The sequence below is a fragment of the Balaenoptera physalus genome (assembly GCF_965194825.1).
Source record: "Balaenoptera physalus genome assembly, chromosome: 14".
In the NCBI taxonomy this organism is placed as follows: domain Eukaryota; kingdom Metazoa; phylum Chordata; class Mammalia; order Artiodactyla; family Balaenopteridae; genus Balaenoptera; species Balaenoptera physalus.
In genome coordinates, this window is record NC_138893.1 from 84,858,961 (window position 1) to 84,875,934 (window position 16,974).

At 47.0% G+C, this 16,974-nt stretch overlaps 1 long non-coding RNA gene across 1 annotated transcript; it reads right to left on the reverse strand.

Annotated features, from left to right (window-relative positions):
• Positions 1-200: 200 nt before the first annotated feature.
• Positions 201-16,871, reverse strand: LOC309642724. Its single transcript, XR_014253339.1, has 3 exons — positions 16,029-16,871; positions 15,191-15,265; positions 201-4,844 (listed from the first exon to the last, which is right to left on the reverse strand). It is a non-coding gene; the product is annotated as an uncharacterized lncRNA (long non-coding RNA).
• Positions 16,872-16,974: the final 103 nt, after the last annotated feature.

The following is a 16,974-nucleotide window of genomic DNA, read 5'->3' on the forward strand; positions in this document are numbered from 1 at the left end:
CAAGAGGGTTCCCTTTTCTCCACACCCTCTCCAGCATTTATTGTTTCTAGATTTTTTGATGATGGCCATTCTGACCGGTGTGAGATGATATCTCGTAGTTTTGATTTGCATTTCTCTAATGATTAATGATGTTGAGCATTCTTTCATGTGTTTGTTGGCAATCTGTATATCTTCTTCGGAGAAATGTCTAATTAGGTCTTCTGCCCATTTTTGGATTGGGTTGTTTGTTTTTTTGATATTGAGCTGTGTGAGCTGCTTGTAAATTTTGGAGATTAATCCTTTGTCAGTTGCTTCATTTGCAAATATTTTCTCCCATTCTGAGGGTTGTCTTTTTGTCTTGTTTATGGTTTCCTTTGCTGTGCAAAAGCTTTTAAGTTTCATTAGGTCCCACTTGTTTATTTTTGTTTTTATTTCCATTTCTCTAGCCCAACGCCCTTTGAGGATGCACTATAATCCTCCATTGGAAGGGTGAGGCCCCCGGCCTGAGGGTGGATAACTTGCTCAGGCCACTCTCTCGCCTCTTTCCTGGCAGCCTGACCCTCACAGACACATTATCCTCCTGGCGGAGCCCTGAGTAGTGAGTGGGGGTGGGGTGGGGGTGATGTGAGTGGACAGACCCAGGGAGAGACACGGTAAGCCAGAAGCCAGAGAGACATGGCGAGGAACTTGGGAGGACAGGTATGGCTTCACCATTCACCAGGTATGTGGCCTTGAGTGGAATGCTGAACCGCTTTCATAGAAGAAACGCAGAGAATGGTGGAAGTGACAGGGATTCTCTCCTTGACCCAACCCCAGCCAGGCTCCTCGGAGCTTCCTTCTGGACTAGGCCTCCACTTTGGCCTATAAAGACCTGAACAGACGCTAACATAGTTTCTAACAGCCCAGGGCCACATCCCTAGGATGATGCTGGCCCCTCTTAAAGTGCCTGAGTGGGAAAACTCGAGGCTGCCAAAAGAACTGACTGTTCCAGCCGTCACCTGAAGAGGGGGCCCACCTCCCAGACTCCGCGGGAGGGGCGGAGCCTAACCTCCATGAGGCCAGTAAGCCAACCCCGAGGGGTTTCACGTGGACCAACACCTCCTTCCTGTGTTTGTAATTCTTCACTTCCCTGACTCTCCTGAGCCCCTGCTCACCACCCCCGCATTCTCTCATTCTCCCTTTAAAAGGCCCAGTCACCTCTGCACAAGTCCCAGTTGAGTATAGTTCACACTGGACTCTTCTCCCTACTGCAGTGGTTATCACTGATTAAAATCTGTCCTGACCACTCTAACTAGTGCCAGGCTCCTTCATCTTCCACAGAGGTATCTCAGGGCCTCTGCGAGTTTGGATGAGATGCTCAGCCCATTGCTGGGCGTGGCCTTGTGCACTGGGCGTCTCCACCAGGTGTGCTGTGCTGTCGCAGGTGGAAGGTGTTATGAAATGACATGCATGACCATTGACACCCAGACTCTAAAACCTTTGGGTTGTTTTCTTCCCATCTGGGCTAAGCAGAATTCTACACCAATCCAACAGGAGACTCCTTGGGGGAGGCAATGGGCAGAGATGAAGACTTAAGAAAATAAAGATGGGAGCTGGGTCCAGTGGGGCTGGGAGGAGTAAGGGGTAGGAACCTGGGGTAGAGTGTAGGAAGGTATGTGAATCAGCATACAAGCACACCCTTTCCTATGTCCAGCTTGTTTAATATCAGACCCTAAAAGGGGCAGTAGGTCAGCTATCACACCTCCCAGGTGGACGTTGGGACCAGGTCACCATTCCGGTTGGTAAAGATGGGAAAGGCAGAGATGTCTTCCTTCTAGACCAGGCCTATGGGTGGGACCATGAGAGAAGAGAGCCCCACAGCTGTGTGTTCTAAGGAGAACACTGCATCCCATTTGAGTGGAGACAGTAGGTAGGGAGAGGGATTTTAATTTCTTGGAGGTTTCCAACATCCTCTTTGAAGATTTTATTTAAAAGAATCCTGTTTAAATGGGTTTCATGTTTCTTAAGGGCAAGTGTAAGAGTGGTTTTATAAGGTATGATCCCTGCTTTCGGAGACTAACAAGAATAACATGATTAATTCTCATCATCAACATGGCTCCAAATGTTTTATAGACCTCCCATTTCAGAGGAAGTAATTATCACCTTGGATGGAGAGTTAAAATTAGTCAGACAGACTGGGGTACAAGTTATTCACCTTATTGGCTCTGTGTGACCTTGAGCAAGAATTATGGGTTGAATTGTGTCCTCCAAAATTCATATGTTGAACTCCTAACTCTCAGTGCCTCGGAATGTGACCTTATTTGGAAATAGGATTGTTGCAGATGAAATGAGTCAAAATCTGGTCATATTGGAGTAGGTTGGGCCCCTAATCCAATATGACTGATGTCCTTATACAGGGAAAAATTGGAGGCAGACCTACACAAGGAGAACACCAGGTGAAGATGAAGGCAGAGATTAGGGTGATGCTTCTACAAGCCAAGAAGCACCAAAGATGCCAGCAAACTACCAGGAACTAGGATAGAGGCATGGAACAGATTCTCCCTCCCGCCCCACAGAAGGAACCAACCCTGCTGACACCTTGATCTCAGACTTCTAGCCTCCAGAACTCTGAGACAATAAATTTCTGTTGTTTAAGCCTCCCAGTCTGTGGTGCTTTGCTATGGCAGCCCTAGCAAACTAATACAGCATTTCACCTCACCTCTCGGTCTCAGTTTTCTTGTTTGTAAAGTGAGGATGATAATATTACCTACTGGGAGGGGTAAGGGAAAATAAAAGCGTTATTATGGGATTATATGAAATCATGTGCATGAAACTTTTGAAAATTGTAAAGCACTACAGAATTTAAAGAATCTTTCATTCAATTTCATTCAATTTCATTCAATTAAAAAAATGATAAAGAGACTTCCCTGGTGGTTTGGTCCAGCGGTTAAGACTCCACGCTTCCCATGCAGGGGGCATGGGTTCAATCCCTGGTTGGGGAACTAAGATCCCACATGCTGTGGGGCACAGCCGAAAAAAACAAAGGTAAAAAAAATAATAGTACCTACTGTGGCAGAGATAGTGATAGTCACCAAACATTCTATTTGTTCCCCTATATTCCCCACCCACACTGCAATTGGGTAGGTGCCATGTGATTAGCACTGGCCAATGGTCTGTGGGCTGAAGTGACATGAGTCACTTCTGGGGAAAAGGACAGAAGAGCCAGCCCAAGACCCTAGAGTTGTCTTTTCCTCTGCCTCAGCACCAAGGCCTCCTGTTCAGTAGGCTGAGTGACAAGATCAAAGCTACCTGACTTGCTGGGTCACTGCATGAATGAAAGATGCCCCGGAGAGGTTCGTGGACCCACAGCCGACTTCATGTAGATAAGAAATAAACCTTTGTTATGTTAGGCCCTGAGACCTTGGGGGCTGTTTGTTACCACAGCAAAACCTAGCCTATGCAGACTAATACACTACCTCTAGGATTGTTGTGAGGATTAAATGGGTCAATATGCGTAAAGCAACTGAAGCAGTGCCTGGCATGTAGTAAGGACTCAATAAATGTTAGCTATCATACCACCTGTGTGACTGGGGGCAGGATGTGTGACCTCACTGAGCCTCTGTTTCCTCATCTTCAAAAGAGAAGCAATGACAGCATCTACTATGGAGTTGTTGCAGGGATTAAATAAGGTACTACTTGTAAGTGCATGGCCCAGGGGAAGTGAAGTGTGTTCATTCTCCTCTCTCTGCTCCTCATTGTGGCTGCCTGGTCAATGTGCTTACCTGCCTGTCTCTCTGAGGCTCCTCTGAGCAGGACTTGGCCAGCATCCACTGACCCTTCCCTCCCTGATGTAAATGCATTGGGCCTCATTCTGTAATGAAGTGATTACTCAAAGCATCTGCTCTTTGTTTTGTAAATCTTCCCACAGCGGGGGCTGGAGGCCCAACCCTCCCTTGCTGCCAGGCCTGGGAGGGGGATTTATGCCCATGCAGACCAAGGATCAGCTCATCAGCTCTGTGCTGCTAGGCAGACTGCCCTTCCCAGAGACGGTCAAGGTCTTGAGCTCAGCGGACCTTGGCTTTTCCATGGATCAAGGTAAGTCAACTTTCCTTGAGCTGGGTCATAAGGAAGCCATGCCATAGGGGCTCTCTGTGCCATGTGCAAGGAGAGGGAACGTTTCTCTTGAACAAAGGTAAAAGGGAGAATGTTAAGACACCAACGAACCTGCAAACTGAGAGCTGGGAGCTGTGACAAAGTGCTGATGCCCCAAAGCTCAGCCAGAACCAGAAGCAGAGCAGGGACGTGCAGAAATGGCCTCTGCGAAGTTGCAGACGCCAAGTCAGAGAGAGATGTCAAGATTTGTCTTTGATGTAAAAAAGGAATAGAAGTTAGATAAGGCCATGATTGAGAACAGCTGGATTCTAGTAAGTACTTAACTGTTAACTGGCTATTTGTACTGATTTTTACAATGTGCTCTTGTAGTTGATCTCACCTTAATTGGCCCTTGTGGTGTTTGCAGTGGTTCTCCCAGGATCCCCTGGGCCCTGTTGCCGTATCCAGCCTCTGTACCTTGACACTAAATTAAATCTCGGAGACAGAATTTGGGGTGAAGTAGAAAAGGATAGCTTTATTGCTTTGCCAGGCAAAGGGGGCCACAGAGGACTAATGCTCTCAAAACTGTGTGTCCCGACCTGGAGGGGGTAGTGAGGAGTTTTATAGCAATGGTTCAAAGAGGAGGGCGTGATCAGCTCGTGGACATTCTTCTGATTGGTTGATGGTGAGGTAAGTGGGAAGCATCATCAACCTTCTGGTTCCAACAGTTCGGGGTCTCCGTGCTCTTGGGCAGCATACAGTTAACTTCTCCCACTTGATGGGGGTTTCAGTTTCTGCAAAACAGCTCAAAGATATTGTTATGTATGTCCCTTGAGGAGGAACCAGGACCCTGCCCCAAGGCTGCACTATTTTTTCTTGACTTTTCCTCCCTTGTCTCCAAATCCGCCTCCCTTCCTTAATTAGCGACTGTTTGAACCTGCCTGTCGGAACTCAGGGAAGGTCACGGAGGCTGAATGAAGCCTATTTCCTGTAATCAAGAAATGGGGGGACACAGAAAGGCTTTTGTGCCCAGGAGCCCTACAGGGTCCTGCTCGGTTTCAGCCCCTTTAGATAGCGGATGTCCAGACCCCACTCCAAACCAACTGAGTCAGTCTCGGAGGACAGGGAGAGGCAGTGGCTCTCAAAGTGTGTACTGGAGACTGGCAGCACCGGCAGCACCAGGGCACTGGTTAAAAGGCAAGTTCTCAGGTGCCATCCCTGACCAACTGAATCAGAGACTCTGCAGTGAGGCCCAGAAATCTGTGTTGTAACAAGTCCTCCAGGAGATGCTGATGCACAGGAAAGTCTGAGCACCAGCTTGTGGTTTTAATGCATATCCAGAGTTGAAAACTACTGGGTTAGTTTAGGAAGTTCTGTGTTTTTAAAATAAGTAGTGGATGGGTGAGGGTTGAGTTTCACAGCCTCTTCAATGGTGGCTTATCTTCTCCCTGCTGAGGTTCAGAGTTCAGGTTGAGAGCAGCTGGGCTCTACTCCCTATAAGGGGAAAGGGGACAGTGACCTTCCCATTCTTTGAACATCTTCTACATACATATGCGAGAACAAGACAAAAATTATCTTCGCAATTTATACTGCTGCCCACTCTGCTCTATTACCAACACCAGTAACAGAGGAGGCCGGCCCCAAACCTGCTCAGGGCATCCTTGACAAACTGTATTTTGAGACTCTACTGAAATGTAAAGAAGTGGAGCCCAGACTCCCTTAGCTGCATCTTAGTGAGTTCCAGCTAAGCCCAGTTCACACCCTGCAAACATAAAGCCTTTTTCTTGGGTTTTGGCACATTCTTCACAACCCTAATCCTGGAGGAATTAATTTCTCATTTTGGAGTAACAGAATAGTTGTGGGAAGTGGGTGGAGTGGGAATTTCTAGGAATCACAGCTTTTTTTTTTTTTTTTTCTTCATTCACTTCTTTCTTTCATATTCAATCTAATGTTCTTGTCGGCCGTTCCTGACGCTTCACCCAGCAACAGTTACTCTGCTTCGTCTTGGGGTCACTAGAATTTAGAATTTTTACGGGTGTATTGGTATTTTCAAGCAGAACGGAATGAAGTATGTGTCTGGGTTAAAGCAACTGGAGGATGGGGTCTGGCTGGAACTCCATACCCTCTGCTTTCCCAGCCTGGAAGGAGGTGTGGGCGCGCGTGTGTGTGTGTGTGTCTGTCTGTGTGTGTCTGTGTAGGGGAGCAACCACAACATGTCCCTCGATCTGGTTCTCCCACATCTGGCGAAATCTGTGACCCCTGTGAGCCAGCTCCTGCCTAGTGAGGGGCCACAGGAGACGAGGGAAACCAAGGGCAGGTGGACGCTTGCCGGAAGGTGCTGTTGGCTCGAGGGGCCCATCTCTCTCTGGCTCATCCCTCTCGATCTCTGGACACATCAGCCTCGTGTACACACCTTGTGCCCCAGGCGCACCCTGGTCTTCCCTTAGTTTTTAACCACCCTCCTCTTTCCTGTCTGTCTCTGCCTCTCAGGGCTTCTGCTGGCAACACTGTGGGGTTTCTCCTTGGCTTCTTCCAAGTTTCCTGGGCTAAGGGAGATGTCTTGGGTTTATTCAAATCAGCCCCATATTGGGGCCAGGTGCCTCAGAGAAAATGAGCTGGTCAGGATGAAGTGAAGAAACAAACAGGGGAAAGAAGGAGGCCCAGTGGTAAAGGGCAGTCTCCTCCAGGGCCTTCTGAAAAGTCTCCTTTCTCGGTGCAGCCTGTGCTCCTTCTCTCCTCCCAAACCAAACATTTGCTTATACATTTTTGTAAACTTCCACGTCTCACTCTGGGGCCAGCAGACCAGTGTTTGCTAGGCTGTTTCTTCCTCTTTGTGGACAGGGGTGAGGCGGACGGAACACGGGAGTCCTGGCAAGTGTGAGCTGAAAGCCTTGCAGGAAGTCGACAGCGAGCGCCAGCCCTGTGGGGGGCAGCTGGCAGGCATGGCTTTCTGAGGCAAATGCTCAGGCTTTTCTCCCTTCTAATTGCACAAGTTATATTAGTAATCATAACCATAATTAGTCATAGTAATCATAGCAGTGGTGATGATAAATTACCGTGAGGCATTGTACTGGGAACATCACACGTATCTTCTCATTTGGAGCCTCCCAACACCTCCTGAGCAGGCGCTTTGGCGTTGTTATTACCCCCATTTGTACTTGAAAACTGAAAGGTTTCAAGAGAGGTCTCCATGAATCAGGGATGGAGTTGAGATTTGAACTCAGGCAGCCTGACTCCAGAGGTTACACTCTTAAACACTATGTGATGAATGCAAGGAATACATGTTGGTTTAAAAAGTTGTTTAAAATTTAGATAAGTAATTTACCGTCAAGAGCTTGGTTAATGTCTTTCCAATCATTTCTCTGTGCAAATATATTCACATTATAAAGAATATTTTATATAAATGGAGTTTTATAGCCCTCTTTTATTACCTAATATATCCTGAACATCTTTAACTGTCATAAAAGGTCTTCTGCATGATTATTTTAATAGCTGCAGAGTTTCCCATCATATGTGTAACCATAATTTGTTTGACCAATTCCTTATTATTCAACACTTAAGGGTTTTCTTTTTTTTTGGTTTTTCACTATTATAAACATTTAATGTTTTAAAACATTAAATCTTAGCATTCAGCCACAGTTAATTCCTTAGAATAAATTTCTGTACTAGATTTGCTGGATGAAAGGTTATGAAAAATGTTAAGGTGTTTGATACATATTATCAAACTTTCCTCCCAGCAGATGAATGGATGTTTATCTACGCCTTCACCAGCACTGGGTTTTACTATTTTAAAAAACTGTTGCTGGGAATTCCCTGGCAGTCCAGTGGTTAGGACTTTGCGCTTCCACTGCAGGGGGCACAGGTTCGATCCCTGCTCGGGGAACTAAGATCCCGCATGCTGCACGATGAGTCCAAAAAAAAATTTTTGCCAATTTAAGAGGTCATTTTTGTTTTGGTTTGCATTTCTTGGCTGTCTGCTGAAATTGAGCTTTATGCCTATGTTTACTGTGGCCTTGTATCTGGAGGGCAGCTCCACGTGTGATGTTTCCCTGCCTTAGCTCTGCCCTGCTAGCATTGAAAGCCAAGTTCTAAAGAGAGTCTCTGGTCCCGCTGCCTCTTTCTTGGCCAGGATCCCATGAGCACTGTTCACAGAGGCAGACTACATCTGCAGGATTGACAACTGGGCTGACAGTTACCTGCCTTTTATTTATCCTGTCACCAAGGAGAGGGATGAGGGTATCACAGGCTCTGAGCACTCAGATGTCCCCACAGTGGTGTGGCATAGCTGTTCTGAGGTCAAGCTCTGGAGCAGAAAGACCTGGGTTTGCGACCTGGTCCACCCAGGGTCTACCTCTCCAAGGCTTAGTTTCTTCATCAATAAAATGGGGGATAATCAGTAAAATTATCAAATCAATCACCCATTTCACAGGGTTGGGAGGATCATCCAAGGAGATAATGCATGGAAGGTACTGGGCATGTACCTAGCACATAGTACATGCTCAATAAATCATCATCATTATGATTATTGATCAATTGTGAGTATCTGGAGGGTTTTGAGAGAGGTATTTTGAGTGAGTGGAGGTCCTGGGCCTCTTGAGGAGACTGATAAAGCTCAGGGAGCTGTTGCTACAGGAATGGACTGAGTGCTGTCTCATTGTAAAGGGCAGAAAGGAGCTGGTGACTTACACTTGAACCAGTGAGGCCCAAACCACTTCAAATTGGACAGTCCCATCAGTCATATACAGGGAGGGACTGACACAGACATGGGGTCTGATGGTGGGTTTTATTTTTCCCTGAGTGGGAAATTATTGGTACAGATGATTACAAATTAAGCCATACTGGAATTGTTGCTGATTTTCCAATGAAATGGAAAGTATAGAAGTAAGTGATACTGAGTCTGCCTGGCAAGTCTGACATGGGATGTCTTTTATTGCGCAGACAGGGACTGTACTCTTCACTTCTGTGCCCTGCAGCCTGGCAGGGGGGCTGCATACTGCGGCACACACCTGGCGGGTTTTTTTGTTTGTTTGTTTGTTTGTTTTTGGCTGCCTTGGGTCTTTGTTGCTGCACGGGGCTTTTGGCCAGCGGGGCTGCTCTTCGTTGCAGTGCACGGGCTTCTCATTGCAGTGGCTTTTCTTGTTGCTGAGCACTGGCTCTAGGTGTGCAGGCTTCAGTAGTTGCAACACGTGGGCTCAGTAGTTGCAGCACGCGGGCCCTAGAGCATACAGGCTTCAGTAGTTGCGGTGCGTGGGCTCAATAGTTGTGGCTCGTGGACTCTAGAGCGCAGGCTCAGTAGTTGTGGCGCACGAGCTTAGTGGCTCTGCCAGCCAGTGTTTGATGGGCTGAACTGTTTCTGCTACTTTCTATCTCAGCGAGTTCCTTAAACCTTGTCGAGCCTCAGTTCCTTTATATTTGAAATGGAGAAATAATTTCCACCCAGTTGAGAGCAGTACTGAGGGTTCAATAATAGATAATGAGCAAGTCCCCAGGATGGTGCCAGGGTCATAGTAGGAGCTCAAGAAATGTTCATTAAATGAAAGTGCTGCCAAAAGATGGAAACAACCCAAGTGTCCATCAACTAATGAATTGATAAGCAAAATGTGGTATATCCATACAATGGACTATTATTCAGTCTTAAAAAGCAATGAAATTCGAATACATCCTACAGCATGGATGAATTCTGAAAACATTATGCTAAGTGAAAGAAGCCAGACACAAGAGGTCACATATTGTATGATTCCATTTATATGAAATGTCCAGAACAGACACATCCATAGAGACAGAAAGCAGATTTGTGGTTGCAGGGCATATGAGGGTTTCCTTTTAGGGTGATGAAAATGTTCTAGAACTAGATAGTGGTGATTGTTGCTTATTATGGATGTCCTAAATGTCACTAACAGTAAATTTTATGTCATGTGTATTTTACTACAGTTGAAAAAAAATTGTTTATTCCAAGTGCCTCTTAAACTTCCTTACCATTCATTCATTCATTCATTTATTCAACCACCACTTGTGCTGTGTCAGGCATAGTGGGAGACAATGCGAAGCCTTTCACTGAGGCTTAACCACCCGTGAAAGAGAACTTGAAGGGCACGACATCTAGAAGTAAGCTGTCGGGAGCATGTCCCTGTAATGGGGTCCTTGGATTCCTACTTCCAAGGGAAGTCTTTTTAAAAAAAAAAATTTATTTATTTATTTATTTGGTTGTGCTGGGTCTCAGCTGCAGCAGGCGGGCCCTGCAGCCACTGCTCTCGGGCTCCTTTGTTGTGGCTCACTGCTCCTTAGTTGCAGCACGTGGGCTTCTTAGTTGCAGCTTGCCAGCTCCCCAGCTGTGGCACACGGGCTCTTTAGTTGTGGCACGTGAACTCCTAGTCGCTGCGCGCAAGTGGGATCCAATTCCCCTCCCCGACCAGGGATCGAACCCGGGCCCCCTGCACTGGGAGCACAGAGTCTTCTCCACTGTGCCACCAGGGAAGTCCCTCCAAGGTGATGTCTTGACACATGTCTTCTCAGCTGTTGCTCTGCTCCCAGCCAAGGGAGACCTGCCTGCTTCAGGAAGCGGTAGGCTCCAGACCAAGTGTGAACACACCTCCATTTGGGCCAGCCAGACCCCTCCAGGGCCAGGGAAGGGGGGAGAAGTGCTGCCCATTGGACAATATTTTGACTGAATTGATTTAAACCCAGATCTTCTTGGTTCTCAAGAGTCAGTCTCTCCACTCATACAGACAGAAGGCAGAGGGCATTTTTTTTTTCCTGGAAAGGAAACTGCTTAAAGAAATCAAGTCAGAGGAAAGAGACTGCTGAAACACAGAAGTGGAATTAATGAAAGCTTCCAAAAGGAAAGAGATTAGTCCTACTCACTCACCCAAACTCTGGGAGTTGCCCTTTGCTCTGTGGGCCATCTCAAGGTCTGTCCCTGGAATCTCAGCACTGGTTTTCAGGATTTGTCCTGCAGGGGACAGCTTGACTGCCTGGGGCAGATGCTGAGGGACCTATTCTATTCGGCCCCAGGTTCCACTGTATGCTCTATTTAAGCTTCCCTATAGCCTTCAAAATACTTGTTGATTCGTTGATTAACTGAGAGGCATCCAGAAGAGGGTGAATAGGGTGAAGGGCCTCCATCTTCAAGTAACAGCAGCCACTGTTTATTTAGGGCTTACCATGAACCAGACACACTACATGCATCCCTGTCCTTCACATTGATATTATCCCCATTTTATACATGAGCAACCCAAGGCTCAGAGACGGCAATTCACTGGTCCAAGGTCACACAGCTAGGACACCTTGCCGGAGAAGAGCAGACTCAGGCTGACTTTGAAAAGCTGGCACATAGGGGAGGGGTCAGACTTGTTCTGTATGATCTCAAAGGAAAGCCTTTCGTTCTGGTCCTCCACAGCCTTTTCGTGGCCTTTGGGGTCTCAACAGATCGAAGTGGGAGACTTGAGGCAAAAGATGGGACAGAAGGGTCTTCAAGGAGGAGGGATGTGGATTCATATCCTGACACTACCGCTCATGTCAGCTCTCTGTGCCTCTCTCTTCTCATCTGTAAAATGGGACATAATTGATCAGGCCAGGCCACGCTGCTTCATTCTACCTTTCAACGGTTCCCTATAGCTCTTGGGATAAAGTCCAATCTCTTATCATGGCTTAGAGGCTCCTGCACACTCAGGTCCTAGCTTTCCTCTCCAGCCTCCTGTCTCATCATCACCTCAGCCAGAGCAAACTGTTTCTCGGTCCCCAAACTCTTCAAATTCTCTTCATCCTCCAGGCCTTTTTACACACTCTCCTTGGTCACCCTGTTGAACTTTCCTAGGTGGGCAAGACGGGGTGGCATTTGAACTCAGGCACTGGAGATTGCCATGCTGATCTTCACAACAGCACACCCAAGGGATGTGTTGGGCCCCACAGGTGAGCATCGTCTACTATGTGCCTCAGAGCAGAAAGAAGTTGAAAACTTTCAAGGGAGGGTAGCTCTGGTATGGACTGGATGCCGGCGGGCTCTGTCCACCCTCCAGGTGGGAAAAGCACCTGTGCTCCTCCTCACTGCTTATTCTGTCCTCTCGCACAGGTGGGCAGCAACTGTTTTGGGGTAGGGGTGGGCAGGAGAAATCCAGGTGGGTATGGTAAGAGATGGTGAAGGGAAGGTTGAGTTCCATGGTGTTCTGACCAGGCAGAGCTAGGCAGAGCCCATGGTTTCTAGACTAACCATATTATTCCTGAGTTCTGAGCATTAAGGGTCCCCTGGTGAGCATTGTTGGGAAAGCCAGCCCAGACCCCAGCATTCCACCAGGACTTTAAGCTGTGGTTTGAAAACTCAAACACTCCAGGGCCTGGGGTGCTGTCCTAATGAATGGAGTCACAGCTGTGGCCCTCTGAACCTGTTGCTTTCTCACTTTGGATTGACAGAGAGGATGTCTCTGTTGGAATTGGAAGTAAAACATCAATGCAGATGCCGTGATCAGTGCTGCCTAGTATTGGAGAGACCAGAGGGAGACTGGGCCCCGCCCTTCTCCCAGCTGAGGCCCGCTGTTCCTGCTGGGATGAGAGCCCCAGGTGACCTACCACCCCAGGGAGCAGGTGCTGTCAGGCCCCTCCTCTCCCTCACACCTTTCATTGGAAACTTGCGCTGTGCTCTGGAGACTTTCAACCACTTGTATCTTCCTTCTTCTCTGGGCCTGACAGCTTTTTCCAGAATTCTGAATGTTGTTCTGCCAGCAGGGCAAGTGCTGGGGAATTAATACTTCCCAGGAACAACCTTCAGCCAAAGACTGACAGGTCTTTTTTTTTTTTTTTTTTTCCACTGGCATAGGTAAATTTTAATATATACCTGGCATTTTCTAGATCCTGATAATTTAACAACTCTGAGATTTTGTACCAATATAATGTTTAATTCTTTTTTTAAGTATAAATATGAACAACTTTTTAAAATTTAATTTTATTTATTTACTTTTTATACAGCAGTTTCTTATTAGTTATCTATTTTATACATATAAGTGTATATATGTCAATCCCAATCTCCCATTTCATCCCACCACCACCACCCCGCCCCCCGCTTTCCCCCTTGGTGTCCATACATTTGTTCTCTACATCTGTGTCTCTATTTCTGCCCTGCAAACCGGTTCATCTGTATCATTTTTCTAGATTCCACATATATGCGTTAATATACAATATTTGTTTTTCTCTTTCTGACTTACTTCACTCTGTATGACAGTCTCTAGGTCCATCCACGTCTCTACAAATGACCCAATTTTGTTCCTTTTTATGGCAGAGTAATATTCCATTGTATATATGTACCACATCTTCTTTATCTATTTGTCTGTCGATGGGCATTTAGGTTGCTTCCATGACCTGGCTATTGTAAATAGTGCTGCAGTGAACATTGGGGTGCATGTGTCTTTTCGAATTATGTTTTTTTTCTGGGTATATGCCCCATAGTGGGATTGCTGGGTCATATGGTAATTCTATTTTTAGTTTTTTAAGGAACTTCCACACTGTTCTCCATAGTGGCTGTATCAATTTACATTCCCACCAACAGTGCAAGAGGATTCCCTTCCCTCCACATCCTCTCCAGCATTTGTTGTTTGTAGATTTTCTGATGATGCCCATTCTAACCAGTGTGAGGTGATACCTCATTGTAGTTTTGATTTGCATTTCTCTATTAATTAGTGATATTGAGCAGCTTTTCATGTGCCTCTTGGCCATCTGTACGTCTTCTTTGGAGAAATGTCTATTTAGGTCTTCTGCCCATTTTTGGATTGGGTTGTTTGTTTTTTTAATATTGAGCTGCATGAGCTGTTTATATATTTTGGAGATTAATCCTTTGTCCATGGATTCGTTTGCAAATATTTTCTCCCATTCTGAGGGTTGTCTTTTCGTCTTGTTTATGGTTTCCTTTGCTGTGCAAAAGCTTTTCAGTTTCATTAGGTCCCATTTGTTTATTTTTGTTTTTATTTCCATTGCTCTAGGAGGTGGGGACTGACAGGTCTTTGATGCAGGAATGCTCTCGGCTCCCTCACCTCACCCCTCGACTCAGATCATTCCAAGGTTCAAGCTTTATGCGCTTCCCGGAGGCGTTCAGCTCCAGTTGTCCAAGGTGGCAGCTGGCTCAACCCTGCACCCTTGGCTGGCTGTCTCCTCCCCTCCTCCCCTGCCAGGCTGTCTGCAGCTCCCACATAAAACCATTTGCTCTCAAACCTTTGTCTCAGCATCAGCTTGTGGTGTAATTCAAGCCAAGTGACCCAGTTTTCAAGAGGAAGCAGAAATCTGGTTTTTATATAAAATCCCTTGATTTTAAAGTGGCGGCCAGTTGTTAAAAACAGAAGCAGACCATTCATGGAGCACACATCCACAGGGTAGATCTGGTCCATGGCCAGTGCTGTGCAGGGCTATGTGTGTACCTGGGCCTGGCCTGACCCTGACATCCCTTAAATGCTTGGGCATCATGACTTGGGCTGTTCTCATGGGTGCTCTTTCCAGCAACTTGGCCTTATTCTTCCCCTGCATCTCATGAGAATGTCGCCTCCTAGCTGTCACTCTCCGTACCCGCCTCCCTTGCTTCCTTCCTTCCTTCCTTCTTTCTTTCTCTTATTCTGATTTTCTTGAGCAAGCCTCTCCTGCTGAGTCTTTACTACTTGCTTGCTCTTCTAATAAACTGCACAGCAGCATTTAGCAAGGGGTTTACTAGCTACTAGGGGATTACATCTCCAGGGAACCTGTTTACTGTTGGTAACCTTTGTCCGGCTGTTTCAGAAATGGCTCCTTTAAGAATGACCCCAAGCTCTAGTTTCTCAGATCAATAGTGTCCTGTGGTGTTTATGCCTGGCCTGGTTCTCCAGGGTCTCCACTCTCTGTGGGGGTCAACACATCTTTTGGGTAATGCCACAGAGGCCCTGCAGGTGTGGGTTGATTTGAGGACACGAAGGGTTTCAAGCGACTGGGAGGTTTTTATGACAGCAGCACGGATGCCTTGGAGCTGTGAACTCTGACCCAGAGTGACCCTGAGGCTGCTACTCCCCCCCACAGGCTGACTCTTGCTCCTGGCCTGCAGCTCAGTGAGAATGATGTGAAAGTGGGATGGGGCCCTGAAACCCTGGGCTTTTTCTCCCCAGCCACTTCACCTACCACCTTATTGTCTACTTACCATGGCTTTTAGTCTTGCACTTGCAGGTATCTGGTAGGTACACATTGTTCTATAGAATGCCAAAGTCTTGAAAATCTTGTTCGGCAAAAAAAAGATAAAAAAATTTTCATGGTAAAAGAATTCCACCCATAAAACTTGTTATGAGTGAATCCTGGTAAGCTGGGTCAGACAGAGGAAAGCAGGGCTTCTAAGAGCCTTTAATGCGCTAATGTGCACTATGACTTCTTAAGAGAGGTTAGGTGACAACGGTTCCTCCAAAAACACTTGGGGCACTGCTACAGACTCTAGGACCTGGCAGTGCGGGGCCTGGCAGGGCTCCGTGAGCAAGTGGCACAAGTCCAAGGCCTCTCTCTGCTGGTGATCAAACTGCCTGCAGGGACGGAGCCAGCTGACTGCCCTTCCGAGACCCCATGGGGTGTTCGGCTCCTTTCCAGGGTGGATAACTTGGGGTGTACTGCAGGAGGATGCAGGAACCCTAAGAGGTCTGGGAGTGGAAAGAGGCTCAGCCTAGGCTGGTGGCTGAGGGGGCAGTTGGGTGGGGAGGTCGCTAGTCTCTGCTCTATGATTAGGGCAATTTGGTTCTCCAGGTGGCCATTTGTGGTAGGAAACACAGCCTAGAAATTAAACTAAATACATCCAGTCCCCAGCAGATTGGACACAGCAATGGCACCTGGCTGGGGACGGGGTGGCCGAGGTTCCACCCAGGTCGGGATGTCATCGTGCTGACTCCTCTATTTTAAGGGTTGGGAGGGAAATGGTTTGAGCTTCCAAGGCCTGGCCTGGGTGGAATGACAGAGATACAGGTTTGAGTTTAGGGGAAGAGGTCTCATTTCCTCACATCGTGCTTCACTCTGTCACCCCCTTACTCCAGGGGCCGTTGTCCCCAGTGCTCAGCTCTTCTCTGCCTCCTCATGGCTGCTGCTGTTCCTACTTCCCGTCTGTCCCCAAACCCACAAAGCTCCACCAGCTTTGACTTCCTGTGTTCCAAAAGGAACCCTCGCCCTTTTCCCTGAGGAAATGCCCGTTCCCTCCAGGTGGCTGTTAGGAAACAAAAGCGTGGAAATTTAATTTGCACTAAGTTGATATGACTGATACAGCAATGTAATTGCATTAAATTTCTTAGCTGAGAGGGTTCTTGGCAATCTCAGGTGATTTTTGAGATTTTGTTGAAGGCCAGATGAAATCTTAAGCACTCTTTCAACATGTGAAGTGAATCAACGCACAGTTGCTCCGAGTGAGAGCATTGCCTGCCCTTTCAACTGACTTGAATCCATCCCTAAAGGGACTTTTTTGGAACAATGCTTGTTAACTACTAATTACACCTTTCATTCTAAGGGAAACTGGGGTACAGATTAAGGGAAATGACTTGCCCAAGGTCACAGGGCCAGAGAGTGGCAAGGCTGGGACTTGTCCCCAGGTCCCCTGACCTTTAGCTAATGTTCTTGCCCCTGCCCGACAATGCCTGGGTATTTATCTCTCAGACCTCATCCTTGTAGCCAACTCCAAACAGTTATCACCAGCTCTGCCATTCTGGTAAAAGAACATTCATCACACCCTCTGCACTTATCCCTGCTTCCCTTGTGCCTTTCACCCCTCAAGAGTAGGCAGTTTTTCTGACCTGCTTCCTGCTGGAAGTTACCCCTTTCCTACTGCTGCTAATTTTTTTCCCGTTACTTTTTTTTTCCCCGTTACTTTTTTTTTCCCCTATTCCTCTCCCCACTCCAGCTTTATTGAGATATAATTGACGTACAAATTTTCCTGTTAAATTTTTACAACCCAATTGC